Consider the following 14,384-nt stretch of genomic DNA (forward strand, 5'->3'; position numbering starts at 1 on the left):
TATATATATATATATATATATATATAGTGGGTAGCAAAAGTATTTGGAATACTGTTTTTTTGTAAACGGTAATGAAAGGGGCAACCTGTGCAGTGTCTGAAAGCTGTTATCAACTAACCTGTAAGAAGCCAGAACCCTGGGGTGCATTCTAATTGGTTGAAATATTGTAGCAAGTTGAAATAACTGCTTAAGAATGAAATTTGACAATGTGTTAAATACTTTTGCATATGGTAATTAGATTTGTTTAATAAATATTTTTCAACTGAGTATATCTTCATTTCTGTTTTATTTTTAAATAGTTTAAATTTAATTTAAATTAACTTGATATTTTTTAGAAATACGTAACTTGATATTTTTTGAGAAATACGTAAAAACCAATGCATCAAATGCTTTTTCTACCCACTATATATATATGTGTGTGTGTGTGTGTGTGTGTGTGTGTGTGTGTGTGTGTGTGTGTGTGTGTGTGCGCGTGTGTGTGTGTGTGTGTGTGTGTGTGTGTGTGTGTGTGTGTGTGTGTGTGTGTGTGTGTGAGATAGAGAGGGGATCGGGAGTGGGGACTGAGGCATACAAATGTATTTTGTAATAAATATTTATATTTTTCTGTTGCAGGTACAGACGACATTTGATTCTTTAAGTCAATGTCAGAAACAAAGTTTATTTCATTGTCAACCTGCCAAGGAAGGCCGAGAGGGCGGCGCTCGCTAACACCACGTGACCGCGAACTGACTTACACTGGTTGAACGTCTGCGCTTTTTTTTTATGCCATTCCACCGGATAGGTTCGCGAGAAAAGCGGTTCTTGGCGCGACAAACTGTTGGCGCCATTTCAAATGTCGTAATGGAGTGGTAAGGTCTGCTGGCATCGGCCGGCCGTTTTTTGCCAGCCGCCCAAAAAGATGACAGCAGATCGAATGCAGAATTATCTCCCTTGACTTTCTCCCCTCTCTATCATCTCCTTCCACCTCCCCCCCCCCATCCCCTGCCTTTCATTGCTGTTACAATTGTTTTGCGTTGACACTTCGATCAGCGCGATGAAACGGAAATGCTGGTGCATGCTTCAGTAGAAAGATCGACGAGATACGTATGTGTCGTGTGTGGCCTTCCGTACGGGTTTCCTACTCCAATGTATAACATACACACCACTTCTTTTCTATTGATCTGCCTAATGTATTTTGCATTTAAAACATCTGAATTATCTAACATCAGAAAATACGGTCGATATTGACACATACATGCACATTGCTACGCATATTTATTTTTTGAATGTTGCCTTTTACGTATTAATAAATTGCGTTCTACGCAATAACAAAAATTTTTTAATACGTGATAATACGTTATTTTTACGCCATAATAATATGTGTTTTACGTAGAAACTAACCTGGGTGCCCCGCCGTTGCCCGGGTGTTTGGAGGTGTGTGTTGAGCAAAAAAAAAAAAATGCTAGTAGGCAGGCAGGCTAGAACTCGTACCACAAAGGAGGAAAAAAAAAACATGACAAAAAAACGTGACGTGTTTGCTGTTGCAGCCATCGCTAAACCGGGAGTGGCGAAGGTTTAAATTAAGGCTAGTCAATCGGAAAGAAGAATTATTGGCGAAAAAAAGCGACCACTCCCTGTAGAAAACTGTCCAGTTGAAGGTGAAGAAATTAATGTTTGGTGACATTTTTTCGATATTTGTTGTCCGAAGGGTTGAGCTTCAAAACGATACCGATGTCGTGAAAACCCGTTGCCTCTGTTGAAAGTTTTAGGCAGGCATAAAAACATACATACATTTAACCAAACAGGTGAAATTTATATAATAGATAATCTTTTTGTTACGTAATAATATGTTGTTTTTACGCAATAATACACCATCTTTTACGTGTTGAAGCACTCTCTTTTACATAATAAAAGTCAGAGAATGTACGCCACAATCACCTAAACACACCGGTTCTCCCCAGATCACCGAGTTCAATCAGCGTAATAAAACCGAAATGTGGGTACCTGTTTTATATTGAGAACGTTGCAACGGTTTACGTTTCTGAATTTTTTAGATGAGGATTAGTAATTCGGATTATTTGGATTCATCGGACTACTGTTCTCATCTTGAGGGTGATTTTCACAACGTTTCGGCCGATGTAATCATTGACCTTCTTCAGATGTATCTTGTCGAACTCGGGAATGTTTCTGTCGAATTCGAAATTACCTGTGACACAATTGTTAGAGTACACTGAAAAATCAATTGTTAAAAGTGATGTTCTCCTGAAGGTTGAAGGATTGACTGAAAAATATAATTGCGAATTACTTAGGACCTCTATCCACTCGTGACTAATAAAACAAGACTATTCTACCGCTGTGAAGTAAATAAAGGGTTCCGCTCTAAATTCCGTTCAAATTCCTGAGTTCGAGTGAAACATTTCTGTATTCAACAAGATACAAATGAAGAAGGTCGGAGATTACATCGACGGAAAAATTGTGAAAATCACATTAAGATGAGAACAATAGTCCGATGAATCTAAATAATATGGATTGCAAAAACATTACTCACCTGAGAGTATTCTGTACCTCTAAAAAGACACCAGTCATCTATGCATGGAGTATTGTCTGGGCCTGTGCATTCACCACTAGTTTCTCTCTCTCTTTTAAACAGGGTCTAAAAAAGCGTCTCCAATCAAATAGATCCCGCACTATCAATCAATCTACAACCTCTGTCACATCCGTGCAATGTTGCGTCCCTGTGCTTGTTTTATGAGTACCTTAATGGAATGTGCTCCGACGAACTCATTGCACTTGTACCCCATTCGACGTAGATGTCCCCGACAAACCCGTTCGGCAGTAAAACCCCATCCATTCACTATAGAGATGCTTAGATGTCAGAAACCTATCTACCCTGATATTTTCTTCTCTCAGACTGCTAGACTTTGAAATTCCCTTCTTGTTTACTGTTTCCCGGACTGTACAGATGTTACAGAATGGATTGAGAGAGAGAGAGAGAGAGAGAGAGAGGTGAGTAAACGTGGGGTGTAGACACGTTTACCAGAACCGAGGGTCAGCTGACCAGATTACGTATGAGTGACGTAGTCAGGTTGGCTAGATCTGTGAGACTGGATTTGGGCTTTGAAGAAGACGGACGGCTTAATAGCTGTTTCCTCCCCTTCACTGGGGGTGGGGGACGCTGACGTGTTCAAAGCAAGCAAGATTCACTTCCATATTCTGTGTCGACATCTGGAAGGTAAATAAAAAAAACTATAAAACCAATTCATCGTCTTGGAGTGATAAATCTTCGTCTAACAGGTACCAGTCTCCCTCCAAGAGAAGATGAATTCCAGATGGATCAACATCGACGACACATGAAGTAAGGTGTGTCGAAGAAAATGCATGTAACACACACACACACAAAAGCATATGAACAATTAGATATGAACACACACAACCGCATATGAAACTAGACGATCATACGCACACGGAATTCTTTTATGACACGCATAATCTCCTTTCATTCTAATAATAATCATTCTCTGACAACAAATACAATTATGGTCCTCCCCTTTTATGTTATACACCAAACGTCAATTTGGTGCCCCTCTATGATAACCCTAGTGATAACTTAAATGATAACTCTATATAACACAAACATAAATTTAAATGTAATGTAAACAGACATTTAGCTCATCTCCTCAGATAGGTCCTTTGTCGATATGGTCCTAAATAGTAGCCCCTTGCGCCAAAGTGGCAATATGCCTTGTTTCAAAGTGAACAAGAGGATAAAGAAAAAAGAAACATCGGGGGCATGCATTTTTTTTTACATAGGAGTCACCACATAGGAGTCAACAGAGGCCAATCGAGGATAAATGTTAAAAAGTGTACAGTAGTCCATGGGACAATATCACAGTACTCGTTAGTAGTGTAAATTTGGTAAATTGGATTACTTAAGGGTAACGGCTCATCAACAACTTGTTTACATTGGACTTGAAAACAATCATATAACAGTCAACTGGAAACCAGGCAAACGGAAAACGGTTCCACGTGCGTGCGGTTCTAAGTAAGAAACTTCGTTCATGGAATCTATGTTTAGGTTTAGGCACAGATAAAGAGTGGGAGAAATTATTGATAGTGTTTTCAGTTAGACGAATGTTTCTAGTGACAGTTTGGCGAGGAGATACCATAGATTGGAGCTCAGACGAGCACTTGCCATGAAAATTACGATAAAGTAGACACAAGCTCGCAACGTCTTCACTGTGAGAAAGAGGTTGCAAGGAAGAGGAAAGGGTATCTCCTACAGAAATCTACAGAATCTATTTTGAACTCTGTCAAAGCAGGTTAAGACCTTTCTAGCAGCTGCTGCCCAGATGTGGCAACAATATTCCGTCCTTGAACGTACCTGGCTCTTATATAAGTAGAGAATCGCATCAGCAGTGAGATATCTATTAGATCGATAGAAGGATTCCACCATTTTTCCAGCGACCTGGAAGTGTCGTATGTGGCCATCCGTACGTGTTTCTTACTCGAATGCTTAATGCTTATGTGCTGTTCCTCTTATATTGATCTTTTTAATGTATTTTGCATTTAAAATATCTGAAATCACGGATACTTGGAAAGAGAGCCATATAATGACATGTACACGCATACAAACACACGTTTTTTTTTTCTTTTCAAAAGTTGACTTTATGTCAGAATTAGTGTACACTTGTATTTGAATGTGACAGCAACATATTTATACAGGATCCTCCGTTTCCTTCTTTTGTAACGTTGTTGACATTTAAGTATTACTTACAGTTCATGTGTGATTCGAAAGCCGAATTCGCATATTATTTTTATAGCAGATTAAAATAAAATTGAGTTTGCAGACCTGAAAAGTGTATTACGATGGAATTTTGATTAATATATTTAACTAGCAGGCCGCCCGGCGTTGCTTGGTTGTAAAATACGCTTAAATATATTTCAATTTATGCATATTTCGTATTTATCATCATAGTGATTTCAAAAGTTAAGAAAATACGACGTGGATGCCATCTGCTAGAATCGAAACCCAAACATTTCGCTCTCTATCGTACCTTAGGACACATGTCTTAAAACCTCTACATATTCATGCAGTACAAACGTATATTTGCTGATGCGTAGAGGAGACACATTAATCGACTTTCGATAGCCAAGCTCCATTTTTTTTTTCATTTTGTGACCTCATCAGCTTCCGTTTTCGACTAAACACTACATCGAATTTGTTCCTCCGTTTCAAATACCCCATATGCCAAGTTTCAAGTCTATAGATTAGAGATTGATAGAGTAGTATGGGAAAGAGAAAGTGACAGGCAGACAGACAAGGTGACTTTTATAATATACTAGATGGTTGCTCGGCGTTGCCCGTGGAAAGATGCGTGTAAATGTGATATTTTAATGTATGCAGATTTTGTATTTATTATTACAGAGCCAATTCTGTATTGATTATTATATTATATCTAATATATTACTGCCCCCCCCGGTGTAATCCGATCGTAAAATATGCAGAAATATATTTTAATTTATGCAGATTTCGTATTTATTATTATTGAGCCAATACTCCATTAATTATTATATTGTACCTAATATATAGTAGTGATTTCAAAAGATTTTTTTAAATAGGACGTGGGTGCCATCAGCTAGAATTAAAACCAAAACATATAGCGACCCAGCCTTAGTCGTTAAGTTTGAAAAGTGTGCTAGAAATGACGTCGTTAAAATTTGAGACGTAAACAGGCGAATTCAGACTTGTATAATACAAGATTCAAGCAAGCAAGGACGCCCCGACGGTTGACGAGTTTTATAATTATATAGATTTAATTAATAAAATATAAAGTATAGATGGGCCCGGCACACCGACCTCTTCTTAAAAACGAAATTAACATTCATAGAGATATTAACAACTTTCCCAACCCTTTCAGAAATAGGCCCTGCCGGTGGGGCATTAGAATACACCGACTGTCCCCCTGCAGAGGGTAAAAGTCCCTCAATGGGGGTCCTGGATATGACCTTAAACTATATCCAGTGGTGAGGCCCCAGCTTGTGGGCTTTGGGGAGTGTGGAGCCACCCTTTAATTACCATTGCTCCCAGGTCCACTCTGACCCGGAGTGGTAGTACCTGTTAGGGTTCCAACTATAGATTAAATAGAAACCGACTTGAAAACAACAAATATATTCTATTAAAATAAAATTTCTTCAAAATCTTTGGATTCGGCATTAAATAACCCGAAAATGGTTGATATGCCGTAAAACAACCAACCAACCCTGTCAGCAATACAATCATACTTCGTATAAATGTGCTAAAGGCTATGTCTCACTTGAAATGTGATTGTGAGAGAAAGGAGTGTATAGAATAAGTTCAGAGAAAATGTGCGATTACTAACCAGCAGAGCATTATCACTGCCGAATAAGGAAAAAGTTTACCAGTGACGGTTGAGGACATGCGTTGCATGGAGAGAAATGATCTGAGAATGACACGATTGATGTGTAATGCGTGTCTTAAAGGCAGGTTGAGATCTGGTCTTCGTTTTCTTTAGTTCCTTATATCAAGAGGTTTCATGTCTTGTCTAGAGCGATTTCCAAATAAACATGTTGCAAACATAACGCACCCTCACATTTGTCATCAATACGACTCCGTTGCGTTTAGTTACTTTTGTTATGGCTATATATATAAACACGGTGTCATATGCTTAACCATCGTTTTTTCTCGACATCCCTCCCGCGCTTTTTTCTCTCTGTCTCTCTCTCAATTTCTCTTACTAATATGTATACATATATATTTACATACATGACGGCTTCGTGAAAGAAGATCTAGGAAGGGGCTTGTCCACGTTTTCTACAGACACGCTCGTGACTGGCGAGTCCAGTGCGGTATAAGCAGGCTCGCCAGCAATAGCTACAGGTCACGGTTTGGTTTGGGTTTGGGGCTGCAGCTAGTTGGCTCCTTCTTCATTCGTCTTCTGTCCTCCAAACAAGTTCTCTGGCTGTTCTCGAAGGAGAAGACTGCTTGATGCATGACCTACAATACTGCTGACTTCGGCCTGTCCTAGCACTTCAAGGCTGGTGATAAAATCACTCCAGTTAATGGTGAAGATGGTACGGAGGCAGAGCTGGTGAAACCGGTCGAGGAATTGCAGATGACGACGCTACGTGACCCACAACTCTGAGCCGTACGAAATGGTAGTCAGTACAACGGCTCTGTACACAGTAGACTTCTTCAGATCATTGTTGCTACACACTGGCTTTACCAAAAGCCCTGTTGGTTTTGATCAGTTTGTTGTACACCTTCTTGTCTCTCCTGGCGTCTGATGATATGGTGCATCGTGAACTTTTCTTCAACATGGTTATCTAGCTGCATAAAGACAAACGTGGCCATGTCAGACTTAAAAGCGACCTTTCAGAACCCTTACCCATCATCAACTGTGTAAAGCAGAGTTGCGTCCTTGCTCCCTCTTCATTATTGTTGTAGACCTGTGCTAGGGATCACAAATGTGTAACGTAGTCCTCTATTGAGAAGCGTTAAAACTACGCAGAGGTAGCTTTGTATTCCCGGGTGACGCCAGATAACCCAAGGATTTAAGATAGAGAAGATAAATATACATATTTTATTTCATGTCAAAATAGATATTGTTTGAAAATCAGAAATGTATTTTTACGGCTAAAAGTTGACGACAGGAAATTTCACTTAGAACCTTGTCTGGCCTTAGATGAACCCCAGGGTCGGAGGTCAGAATTGACATCTGTCCTTGAAAATCATACTTAGATTCAGTGTGGGAATTGTACCCACGAAAAAACCCTGGGGCTTAGGATTTCGTGTAGATTCGTGGCGAAATCTTATTGGCTGGGGAGAAGTACTACCCCATCCACTTACCTTACTATAAATACGACTGTCGTTCGAAAATTAGTCAGTTTCAAAGAAGAACGAGAAGAGTTGAGTCGAACAGAGTTCAGATCAGAGTAGAGAAGAGACGTGACCCCTCCCAACTCATCCATCCGTCGGTGTCTGTCTGTGAAGAGAGTTGAGACTTAAAAAATCTGAATGAGAATTGTAAAAACATTTGTACATAATTTTATGAGAATTAAGCTTTTGTAGATAGACTACAATCGTCGTCTTTCTTCCTGCCTGCCGCTTCGATATTCGCTTTCAGCATACCAGATTATGTAACAACCTCCGAGAAGTCTAGACGACCACGTGTCAAGAATCTAGAGTCCTAGCCACCTCCTCTCAAACGAGGTGTTTACAAATGAAAGAAACCACAAGTAGTGTAAAGTTTATAAATATAATATGTATTTATCATAAAGTATACAGGAACCACTAAAGTAGTATGAGAGGAACGTGTTCGTAGCATGCGGTTAAACATGGTATGAATGTCTCCATTTAGTCTCTGAAACCAGTGGTATTCATAGGACTGGTTGATTCCACTTAGTTCTCAAATAGGGGTGATTTGTACCCCCACAACAATTATCTCCTTCAGTATGATGCTAAGGCAGGCTACTGAGGATCCTGAGGATGAGGATGGTATCTACATTCGCTACCGTCTCGACGGCAGCCTGGTAAACCTCAGGCGGCTACAGGTCCATTCAATTATCTGGACCAACTAATTCGCAACCTCCTGATGACGCTATACTTGTTGCACATACAAAGAGGGCTCTGTAGCATAGAACAATCTAATTCGCGGAAGCCGCTCAGCTCTTTGGACTCAGCCTGAAGAAACCAGAGGTCTTCGACCAGCCGGCGCCTAGGAAAGAATACATCTCTCTTCACATCAACATCGGTGAAAGGAAATTGAAGACAGTCCAAAATATGTATATATTAATACAAACAAATTTACATGGTCGCGACACTGGACATGTTAATGTTTCGGATAAATGGTCGGTTAAAACCAGAAAGTTTTGCCAAGCGATTTAATAAAAGGTTGCTTTCTACAGAAGAAACCAGTCCTCAAATGAAGAAGAAAGAAATAGTTCGATTTACTTGAAATAAAATATTATAAAATTGAAGAGAGGGGGAGAGTTGTCATATGACATATATACTACAGACATAAAAAACGGGCAGAGGTACTAGGAAATCATTAGACGAAGAGGTGAAAGGGGATAAGTGGCTCGCAGGGTAAGGGGGTGTATAAAAACAAAAAGGATAGGTTTGGAGAGAGGTTATTAAAATTAAAATAATATTAATTACGGGTAAGGGAAAATTCACAAGCATATATAATGCAGCATAATTTTAATACTACAAGGATTTATATATATATATATATATATATATATATATATATATATATATATGTGTGTGTGTGTGTGTGTGTGTGTGTGTGTGTGTGTGTGTCAGTGTGTGTAATTATTTCATTTAATCACATAAATTAATATACGAAGATATAAGTTTATGCGTAAATTTATCAGTATTTACTTCAACAGTGCTCAATGCATAGGTAGAATAGGAATAAGTTATAAAAATATATATGGCAATTAAGCTACACAGAATATTCCGCGTTTCATTCTCGTGAGAATTCGTCAGCTTAATTTCCATATATATTTTCATAACTTACTATATATATATATATATAATATATATATATATATATATATATATATATATACTAGCATTTCAACCCGGCGTTTGCAAGTTGTTTGGAGGTGTATTTTGAGAAAAAAAAATGGTAGTAGGAAGGCAGGCTCGAACCCGTACAGTGAAGGACGAAAAGAACTGGAAAAACCTGACGTCTTTGCTGTTATAACCACCGCCAAACCGGAAGTGAAGTAGGTTTAAATTAAGGCTAGACAATCGAAAAGAGGGGATGACTTTCGAAAATATCGGCGAAAAAACCAACCGTCCCTGTAGAAAAGTGCCCAGTTTAGGATAAAGAAATTAATGTTTTTGGCCAATTTTTTGGTATTTTCCTCTAAAAAGTCGAGCTTCAAAACGATACTGATCTTGTGAAAATCCGTCGCCTCTGTCTCAAAGTTTTAGGCAGACATGCAAACATACATACATACATACATTAATATATAGGTAGCTCAACTTTTCGAACCTTTATTGTTTTGGGCTCAAATAAAGTTATTAAGGTAGATGCATGTTCAAGGAATCTATATCTAAAATTTCAAGTGTTTAGACCCAAAATTGGCGGAGGAGTTTGGTAGATTTCTCACAGGTCAAATCGTTGAACTTTGACCCTTAACAACCAAATTCCTGGCCGAAAACGGATTACAAAGATATTCCCAAATCTGAATACTCTGAATATCAAATTTCGAATCTGTAGACAGAAAATTAACAGAGTTATTGCGTAGGGAAATGTACACAGACAGACAGACAGACAGACACACACACACACTTTTATACACACACACACACACACACATATATATATATATATATATATATATATATATATATATATATATATATATATATATATATATATCAGTCGTTCGAAAATAAATGCCTCGTCTATTTTATTCCGCTAGTATGAATCAGAGCGGGTTGCAAATTGCATTTTTATGATCAATGAAATAATGCATTCATGACCTAAAAGTTTCAGCAGAATAATAATAATAATAATAATAATAATAATAATAATAATAATAATAATTTCAGATATTGACGGTGTGAAACTCTAAGAAAGCAATCCCTGCTATGGATATGCATTAGAACCCGAGAGGCGTCATTGAATTCCTCCACGAAGGAAAAAAATTGAACCGATCAAAATTCATCGGCGCCTGTTGAACGTTTACGAAGCCGATGCAGTTGATATCAACACGGTGAGGAGATGGGTTGGTCGATTTCAAAGAGGCGACAGAGATGTTAGAGATAAAGCGTGCTAAAGACGCCCATGCAAAGCTACTAATCCATCGCTGGCAAAAGTGTACCGAGAATGGTAGTGACTATATAGAAAAATAAATTCTGGAGCACAAACGGTCACTCGTTTTAATGGTACTAAAGAGAGAGAGAGAGAGAGAGAGAGAGAGAGAGAGAATAAGAAGAGTGAGAAGATAAATAATATAGATATATGCTAATGTATATAAATGTAATCGTTTATTCAATATTGAGAGACACGATAAAATAAATACAGGGTGGAACGATAAGAGTTTTGCTCTTAAGAAAGCAACACTACAGCTTTATTTTAAACTTATTATTGAAAAAAATCAATTCAGGTAACTTGAGTTTTAGTAGAGCAGACAGCTAATCGATGTAGCAGCCTTCAGCCTCAATCATCGCCTCGATATGGGTTCAGAACTAGAAACATGCCCTTTCCTTAAGCACCGGCGTGAGCCCGGCGAATACGTGGCGGATGGTGGCAGATAGCGGCGATTAAGCTGGATTTGCTGCTGTGGAAGGTCATGTTGGTGATTTCCTCGACGTATGACTAAACGAAATAATCCAGTGGGTTCGTGTCGGGGCAGAAGGGGGCAGTGAGAGAAAGGTGCACAGTCGTAGTAAATCATTCAGAGACCAAGCCTGGATCTATTTGAACTTATGAACTGGCGCAGAGTACTGCCGCCATACCTAGTGTCTGCTAGCAGGGACATAACTGCACAAATAGATCACCACACTCTTCAGCACATCCAGGTACACTTTAGTGTGACTTTCAAGCCGACTTCGAAGATGGGAGGTGGCATGATGTGGCCCTCACTTGAAACCACACCAAAGACCACATGGCAAGAAACTGTTTTCATCACACTAGGCACGTCCTTGTTATTTATGGTAATCCAGCGATGCATTTTGAAGGTGCTGGCAATGGTTCTGTTTTCATAACTTTGATTTCTATAGAGCATGAGCTGTACAGCGGCGCAGCTCTGATCTCACGCGTTGAACATTGTCTCACTTTTATTCATTCTAGAAGGTTTCTATCGCTCTTGAGATTTGTACACAACCGGCCAACTAGCACATTCTCTGCAACAAAAAAATCTGTTTTCATCAAACGGAAATGGAATCATATCGTCTTTTCTTCGGGCGACAATTTTATCGTTACGCCCTGTGTATACGAATTTATTTGTCAAATAATAAGGAGAAACGTCTGATAGAGAGAGGGTTTATAGACACTATACCGAGGCATTTCAAAGCCTAATGCTTCTCATTAGAAGAGAAGAAAGAAGCTAGGTTACAGATATAGGAAAATGCGACGGCTTTAAATCGATTAAATCGCTTATTTTTCAATCAAATCGATCTATTACCTGCTCTACTTGAGGACCATCTGCGGTGCACCGGACGGAAGCTTAACATGCCTACCTTCAGTGACTTAGTCCATAATACATTGTAGACTAGATTGCACTGTAGAGAACCTACAGTGTATTTTATAAAATTATTTTATAAAATTATTTTATATATATATATATATATATAATTTAAAGGAGATTAGAACAATAGTCTAAAGAGCTGATTGTATTTCAATGTAACAGTGAAATTACTAGTTTAATTAAAATACAGGAAAGAGAAAGTGCTCGTTGTAATTTAGATATATAATAAGCTCGATAGGTAAATATCCTAGAGCTAATTCAATATCAAGTAATGTGATTTATATTAAGTAATGTGATTGATAATTTAAAATTTAAAAATCAAATTATATATATATATATATATATATATATATATATATATATACAATGACTTGCATTAAACTTTAAAATGCAAAAGTCAAGTATCATGCTTCAATTGTGATCTAAACAGAAACATTCATTTCGAACACGCCGCCGTCATATCAAAGAACCTACTGTTGATTTAATATGCCTGGTCTTACTGTCGTGCGGCGATAATGGCTTGAATTAAAGTTTTGAATGAAAAGATCAAGTATCGTGGTGCAATTAGACTTGGTAACTTAGTGGGGGTGCCCTTTACTCATCCCTGCAACCTCCTTCCCACAGAAGGGCGGTTGCGAACCTGTCTTTGTTTTATCGTTATTTCCACGGCAAGTACTCGTCTGAGCTCCAATCTCTGGTCCTCCCTCGAAAATCTTTTTCGACAAAACACCTGTCTAGCTAAAAACACTGTCAATCATTTCCTCCACTCTTTATCTGTGCCTAAATCGAAACGTAGATTCTACGATCAATGTTTCTTTCTTAGAACTGCACGCCTATGGAACTCTCTTCCGTTTGCCAGTTTCCCATCTAACTACAACTTGTCTGTCTTCAAGTCTAACAAAAACAAATTTTTGATGAACCGCCCCCTTAAGTAAGCCAATCTGCCAAATCTCCATTAATAACGACTACTACGATATTGTCCCATAACCCTTATCCTCGAGTGGTCTCAAGGCCTTGATAAGTGGTGACTCCTATGTAAAAAAAAACAGAGACATTCATTTCGAACGTGCCCCTTTCATATCAAAAAGCCTACTGTTGATTTTATATGTAAGACTTTTCGGCATGTGTGGTAATAAAATTTCTAAAATGCACTTGTGATGTTAGGCTGTGTAAGGTGTTAACTTTGGTTAAAATCGTCTGTTCCTTCTTCCATCGGATTATTTCGTTGATCGATTATTGATATTTATCGAAGACATTCCGATACAAAACCTATCTAAGAACACTGCCAGGCATATAAAGAACATCTATGGGAATTTTTTTAATCGGTTCAGCCGTTTAAGAGTCCACAGGGAACAAACTCACACACAAAAAAAGTTCATTTAATACAATGGTAGATATGTGTGTGCGCGTGTGTGTGTGTGTGCGTGTGTGTGTGTTTGTGTGTGTGCGTGTGTGTGTGCGTGTGTGTGTGTTCGCGTGTGTGTGTGTTCGCGTGTGTATGTGTGTGCGTGTGTATGTGTGTGCGCGCGTGTGTGTGTGTGTGTGCGTGTGTGTGTATGTGTGTGTGTGCGCGCGTGTATGTGTGTGTATGTGTGTGTATGTGTGTGTATGTGTGTGTGTGTGTGTGTGTGTGTGTGTGCATCACACGCTGGTAGTCGAGGACTGTTACCATTTGATGTTTTTCAAAACGCAACTAGAACGGATGGTTAACATGTTTTTCTAGTCATGTGCCTACATCAAACGTTGCCTGTGCTTGAAGTGCTTTTCTAAGCGAAGAAAAAAAAATCTTGCAGACAGTCAATATCTCCTTCGCAACAAGCTGTTTGTTTATGTCGAAATTCTCGGATGCTTAACATGTCGAAGATTAGAGAATCGTACAGCTCTCAACAAAAGTGAAAGTTTTCGTTCATTCCAATTGTTCTAAAAATGCGCTGATTATCAAATCGTTTTGCAGCACACACAATGTTTATTCATTTTATCTGGGGTTGACGTATAATGTGATTTCAATAAGTTTCCAGACTGGTTTCGTATGGACACTTTTATTGATACCACACACATAAAACTCCAGCCCCATTCGAAGTAATCTCCTCCGGCTACAATGCACTCATTGTACCGTTCTAGTAATTTCTGGAAGGACTCGTAGAATTTCGCTCATATGAGCGTATCATTGACGATCG

Source organism: Euprymna scolopes, chromosome 16, assembly GCF_053919585.1.
Source record: "Euprymna scolopes isolate OS-2025 chromosome 16, ASM5391958v1, whole genome shotgun sequence".
Lineage (NCBI taxonomy): Eukaryota > Metazoa > Mollusca > Cephalopoda > Sepiida > Sepiolidae > Euprymna > Euprymna scolopes.